Genomic DNA, 7,375 nt, shown 5'->3' with positions numbered 1-7,375 from the left:
AATTTGCATATTTTTTTTCATATTTTTCGCACATGTAAATTAATTATTATAATTTTTTTAATGTGTTTGGTATTTTAAAATTATTTGATATTTTTATTTTTAATGTGTTTTATGATTTTTAATCTCAATCTTTGCCTATAATATCCTATAAAAATAAATAAATAAATAAATAAAACTTAAATTTTAAAATTTATATAGAATAATAATTAATAAACAATATATACATGTTCATTATATCTATTTTATTTTATAGTAAGTTTTTTTTTAGTAGTTTAAAAAATTAAAATCATCAAAATAACTTTTTTTTATCGTGTCGAAATAGGTTACCTGCGTGTCACTCTCGTGTAAACCTGTTAAGGACCCATTATTAACGGGTTATTATCGTGTGACCCGATAATGACCCGATTAGTTATCTTGTTGACCCAAAACCTGTTATTTTCGTGTCGTTTACATATCGTGTTAACAAGTCGTGTAAGAAATTGTCAGGTCTACCACAACCAGTACCCTCCGTCTCCAACCCCCTCCCATTCTTCAACTAAAAAGCCAAATTGAATTATTGAAGAGCACAAGTGGCCCTCTATCATAATGGGAGAAAAATATTGAGTTCATATATGATGATGTGAGTTTAAATTTTATCGATGGCTAATCTAACATCCTAATTTAACAAAATCTTATTTGACTTAAGGAGCCCCTCACTGTAGCCCTTCCTCTCCCCTACCTTCATTTTTTTTTTCTTTTTGAATAAAAACTTGAATTGATAAAAGCTTTTGAAATCAGCAAATACTGACAAGCTCTATGGCATGGGAAGAGTGGGGTTGTTGACGTGTAACTAGATAAATTCTGGGACCCGACCTGGTGAGTCTGCTTAACTGTGGTCACAGACAGGGTAAAATTCTCTATAGTCTTCTCGGGGCCGGAGAGATGAATAACAGTGACTTGAACCCGTTTTCCCCCGATGCTCCGAGCTGATGAGTCTACTTAACTGTGGTCACGGACATAATAAAATTATCTGGGCCTAAAAGGAGAGAATAACAGGGGCTTGAACCAGTATTTCTTGTCCTAATCACAAATTATGGTTTTCAATTTGTGATTCTAAATTCTAATATAAAATAACCTTTTGGTTCAAATAGACAAGTCTCAGTGCCGACTATATGTTTGTCATTTTGCTTAGTTTTGTGTCTGACGTATGGGCTTCTGTAATGCCATGGTGCTTTCTACTTTCCGCGAACTTACTTCATTTGAAATTCAAAGACGCACACATAGTTGGTCAAACTGTGTCTGCTTTCTTACTTTGAAAAGTGTGCGTGTGTAGTTGCACCACGTTTTGAACATGTCACATTTCAAGGCCACATTCATGCGTTAGCTCATAAGCAAGTGTTGAAGACCAATTTTTCTTCCTTTTTCTTTCTTTTAATTAATCTTCAGTTGCATTCTTTTAGTTCAATTGTTTTAATATGTTAACTCAAAGGTTTTGTGATTGTTGTTGCTTTCTCGCTCTGTTAAAGATAGCATTTTGTAACGTTTATGTCTTGTTGATTAAATTCATATTTTTAAATGGCCGTTGTTGCTTAAATTTAAAATGGTAGTTCTTGTTTTTTTTTAATTTGCATGACAAAAAATTATAAAAAGAAAACTTGACATTTGTTGAAAGTGACTAATAAAATAACTAGAAAATATAAAGATAACTAACGTGTGTCTCTCCTCCAATTAACCACACCTTTTAGTTTTGTCCTTCATTTCCCGGCTTTACCCCCCACCCCACAATCACCCAAAATCTGAGTTAATGTAATGTACAATGGGATGTATAACTACTTATCATATATGTGAAGAAAAAGTTATAGCTGATGAGTGCATATTTACTATTTATTTTATCCCTAAAAACTACATTTTCTAATGATAAGTTTGCCCTTAATTAAGGTCATGGCAGGTTTATATGTGTTTTTGATGGAGTAAAATTTTAAGGAATTATATTATAATTCTTAAGCTTTATGGGCTAGTCAATTGAACTGAGAATTATCTTGCATATTTTTTTACTTGCATTTGTGTGTGCCATTGGGTTTAGAGTGCATTTTTGCTCACCACTATTTAGTGTGGTGTATACTCACCACCCCATTATCATCGTTAGATAAATTTAAATTTTGGATTTGTGCCTATCTATTACACGAATCTCGAAATTCAAACTCATCTAACTATGATAAATAGGATGGTGAACATACAATACTATAAATGGTGGTGAGCAAAAATGCTCCTTTAGGTTTATTGATACATTTAATTTTTCTTGTTATGCAGGAAAGTTGATCACCACGTGTAGAATGGCCTTAATCTTTCTTTTTCATGAGAAAGAGAAAGCAAATGTATTCCCACCAGCTAATTAGCACACTGCTTCAAATATCAAAGTTAAATTGGAAATAAAGATGACGATTAATTGACATAAAGGCTATGGCCGGTGAAATACTAAGAGGCTAGCAAGGAGTTAACAGTGTATTTCCATTTCCTCTCTTTATGATAATAAAGTGGCTATTAAGTTTGGTGAGTTATGGGAGAGGTAAAGAATGCCCAGCGGCAAGGTGGCATGGTAATTGGGAGAGGAAGGAATAGAGGAGGAATGAGGAAATCTTGACATTCTCTTCTTTCAGTTTTATCTTCTCAGCTCATGTCTTTCTTTTAGTTTAATTTAAGAATTATGTATAGTTAAATTTTCAGAAGTTAGGGGCTGTTTTGAAGCCCCGAATATGATTGCAAATATATTTTGACATTTCGTTTCAATTTCTTTTATGAAATGATGAAAATTGGTTCACTACTTATGTCAGTGATGAATTCTTTATGTGTTTTTTTATGGATGCGTACTCAGTAAGCATATCTAGGATTCTAAGTACTAGTTTGGTACTGAGGTGCTTTTATAAAAAGTGGGTATAAAAAAAAGCTGAGCTCAAAAATGTGTTTGGTAAAAACTTAAAACAGTTTATTTTCATAGTTTTGGGTGAAAAAAAGCTGAAAACGTGAAGCAGCAAAAATGAGCTTATTTTCACAGCACAGTAGAAGCAATATTTTTTCAAAGCACATCAATACCAAACCAAGACTAATGCTATGAATATGTGTGTGTCCACCCTTATTGAATGAGGACCCACATATATTCTAGAGTAGTGCTTATTAATTGTGATTAACATATGTGAATCGATTTCTAGGATAAATAAGACAACGCTAGTACTTTCGATACCTTGTGATGACTCAAACTCTTTTCATTCTTAATGATTTCTACTTACTAAATATATGAACTCACCATTCTAGATTGCATGCTAGGGACTAAGTTAAGTTGAAAATGTCATTCTCTTAACATACTACGGAAGAAAGAGTAATAGATTGAGTTCTAACATTGAGCCAACTTGAGCATCTTCATCTAGAAATAAAAGGAATTTGAATGAAACATAACATGTTTGTATGATTATTTGTTGGTGGGTAGCTATTCCCCTAACTAGTTTTCTTAACTTGTGGACTACACTCTATTTTTATTATTTAAAATTTCCTTATGTCCTGTTTTTGTTTGATTTAATTAAAATAGCAAATCAACTCCAAAAATCCCAAAACTTTGTGAGAGTGTCCGCTGTGTGTCTAGTGTCTACATATAAAATTTTGTTGAATTTAAATAAATGTAAGTCGGTCTAATAATTATTTTTCGGTGGCTGGTCAGTAGGGATAGCAGCCCAGTTTTTGTGACATTTTAAGTAGTTAGATCAAACAATTTTCTGCAGAAAAGACCCTTATTTTCATATGCTACAATTGACAAATCTTAGTGTTAATAAAGAAAATTAATAAGACATTTATGTGCTACTTTGTGATGTGCTTTTAATCCTATCAATAGCTATCTGACATTAAGCAAATCTTAGGTGATATTTGCAAAAATCATTACTTAATCCAAAGATCGAATCCAATACATAGAGTATTATAACACGTAACAAAATTAAGTAGGCTCTTATCGGATGAAATACTCGGTTATCGCTCAAAGATATTTTCATAATATATGTTTTTTTTTTTTTTGTTTACATATACTTGTAAACTTGATCATGTGGATACTTACACCAGACCAAACACGTGGTATATTTGTTTGATTTGTTGGTAAGCTATGAGAGTTTTTTGTTTTGTTTTGTTTTGTTTTTTTTTTTGTTTTCGAAAAAGAGAATCGGAAGAGAAATATTAAGGAGACTATCTCAAATGTGAGTTTCTTTATGAGCTCTTTGTCATTTCATGTATTTTGCATAATGTTTTATAATGTTGATACGGAAGTTGATCTATGATGTGGTAGAGAGTTCATATAGAGTCTCACTTTGAGAAAGTCTCCTTAGCATTTCACTTATAGTGGTTGTGGAAAACAAAGCAAGCAATTTCATTGATAGAAGAAGGTCCGGTACAAGTACATCAAATTAGCCCAATAAGGTGGGGTTGGCCAAAGCCCAATCAACAAAAATGCAGGGAAAAAATCCTAATCCTCAAGCCCGACCTTCACAGTCACCGTCACCTCGCCAGCAACCACACATCTAGTCATCGGAAGAAAATCAACTCTGCGTTTCAATGAAAGGTTCGCAACACAAAACAAAAGAACATGCAACAAGGAAAAAGCCCCAACCAATTTTCGCCACCAAAGCCTCAACACCGAAGAAGAGCCAACATATTTGAACCATGAATACAAGCACCTGCAAGTAGAAACAAAAACTGAAACAAAAAAGAAGTGGATGGTGCTATGAGGGCACCTAAAACACCCTCGATTTGGGCAAAGCAGCAACACGACTTTGAGAAGAGGTTCTGGGAAGGACGGTAGGTGGAGAGAAGAGGTAGATAAACAAGGTGGAAGAGGATGGATGTTTAAGGTTGAATGAGGAGGGATGTAGGGCAAGGATTGGGTTTGCGGAGATGCAAAAGAACAGTTATAAACACCAATAAATAGCAAATAATGCTGCTTCGTGGCGGATTAAGCGGACAAACCGACATCGAAGCCCTTTCGTGACCCTAGCAGTGGTGTCACTATTCCAATCCGACATTGCATGGTTTTATGTCGGATTTTTACCAAATTTCAGACAGAAATTGGAGTTCTTGTCAGTTTTTGTTTCGGCAGTGATAACTTCTTTTGTAGTAGTGGGATATGGCAAGCACCGCCAGGAGGACTTCAAAGAAAGCACAGAAAATAAGGGGTGATTTCTCAAATCGACAACCAAGGACATCACAAGTGCAATACACCAGCATAACTAAAGAAATGAGAGGGAGGAGAAGGAAAGCAATAAAAAGCGGGGGTTGTAACCCCAACTCAAGGAAGAAGTCAGCGGCGCTGAGTTGGTTTTGGGGTTGGCTTCGTGCGAGAGAGAAGAAGGGGGAGAGCGGCTAGATCAATCTATCCTAATTCACCACCAATAAACACTGTTTTAGTCAATGCCTCAGTGGAATGATTATCAGTTTTCATGTTCATTATACTACTGTATCTTGCGCATTCAAATATTAATAAATAATAATAATAATAATCCTAATATACGTCATTACCTTTGGAGCCAATTAAGTAATCAATCAAATGACAAAACGAGAACAGAATCGTCGATGTACGTACGTACTGTTTTGGTGCCTCTTTTAGTTGGTGTTTAAAATGCATTTGCCCCACAAAATGCACTTCCAAATTGCAAAACAACTTCCCTATTTCATAACTTGTGAAATCAGACATTTCGCAGCAAAAAAAAAAAAAAAAAAAAAAGGGTCTCTTTAGGCTTTATGGTTTGACTTAGCCTGCTATTAAATATTGATGGTGATAACCACGACAGTTTGACAGAAGTGATGAAGATGATTTCTGTAAAATTCAAAACTTGAGTTTGGTCAACTTTTCTTCCTCTTTTCGATTTCGTTTAGTTAATGATAAGCTACGAGGAACTTTCAAATTTACCATCATCTATCTCATTTTAAGCAAACAAAACAAAATGTTATCATTTACATCCAAAGAAGAAAAGATTTTGCCAAATTAAGTTGTGGTTTTTCTTTACATCTACAAACTCCTTGTCCTTTGACCTAACAGATCAATATTCTTCTCTAAATTACTCAAATTTATGAAAAAAAGATTCGAACTCCGATAAATTGTTCAGTCTTACAAAAGTAACAGGAAAAAAAAAAGCATCAGTCCCTAGTTCTCATTGACAGTCAGCCCAATAATAAACAAAAGCCCAATGATCCACTTAAGCTGGACTTTCAATTTGGACTTGGAGTACATAAAGATAAACTGTCAAAAAAGAGGACAAAGATCTTTGTAATGCGCAATTACATGAAAATAACTAGTATTATATGGTCTATGTTGTAGGCCTAATTTACTGAACTATTATAAGGAAATAGAGATGGGGAGGCCGACGGCAAGAGAGAGAGAAGAGAGATTCAATTGTGAGGTGTGTTGTATTTCACTTCAGTAGGGAAGGTTAATTCTTTACCCTAATAGGATGACAATTCTAATAGGATAATATCTAACTTAGAGAATATTCTAAGATATCTCTAGATATACTAGGATTTACACAATCACATTCCTATATTAAATATGACTACAACACTCCCCCTTGAGTGTGTAAATACTCAAACAAAACATCGCATCAGGTTTTCAGCAGATAAGGTAGAACAGTTGATGAAGTCGTTGACACAACGGGCGAATGTGAGTCTCAAATTAAAGAAAGTATGCATTGGTAGTAAAACTCACCAAACCTCGCTATGGTAAAACCTAAGGTAGGTAAAAACCCATAGACTAAGGAGAAAAGTGAGAAGTATGCATAATGTTTAAAACAAACGTCATATGAGACAAAAGTAGTGAACTCAACAGAGTATGATCATCTCAGGATGGGTGCCTCATCAAAACCTCGTTAAGTAGCAAAAATCTAGTAAGAAAAATGCTCCTAATCGTAGGAAAGAGAGTACATTAAGATCAAGTGAGCATGTTTTTGGATACTCTTTCTGAGTTAGACATAACTTCCAAATAAGAGAACTACAAGCAATTCAACTCAGATAATTTACACATACCGATTCCTTGGACGAACTTATGAAAAGTAGACTCGGGCAATGACTTGGTGAAGAGATTGACCACATTGTCCGAGGAACGGATTTGCTTGACTACAATGTTTTGAGGCTGTTGTTGCTAGTGAGAGTAAAAGAACTTTGGTGTAATGTGCTTGGTGTTGTCTTCCTTGATGTATCCCTTCTTTAACTACTCGATACATGCTGCATTATCTTCAAAGCGTCGTAGGAATGTCAATAACGAAAGTAAGACCACTAGTGCTTCGAATATGTTCCATGACTATTCTCAACCAAAAGCATTCACACGAGGATTCATGCAAGGCAAGAATTTCAGCATGGTTCAAAGAAGTCGCAA

This window comes from Malus sylvestris, chromosome 16 (genome assembly GCF_916048215.2).
Source record: "Malus sylvestris chromosome 16, drMalSylv7.2, whole genome shotgun sequence".
Classification (NCBI taxonomy): Eukaryota; Viridiplantae; Streptophyta; class Magnoliopsida; order Rosales; family Rosaceae; genus Malus; species Malus sylvestris.
Note: the sequence above shows the minus strand (reverse complement) of the source record.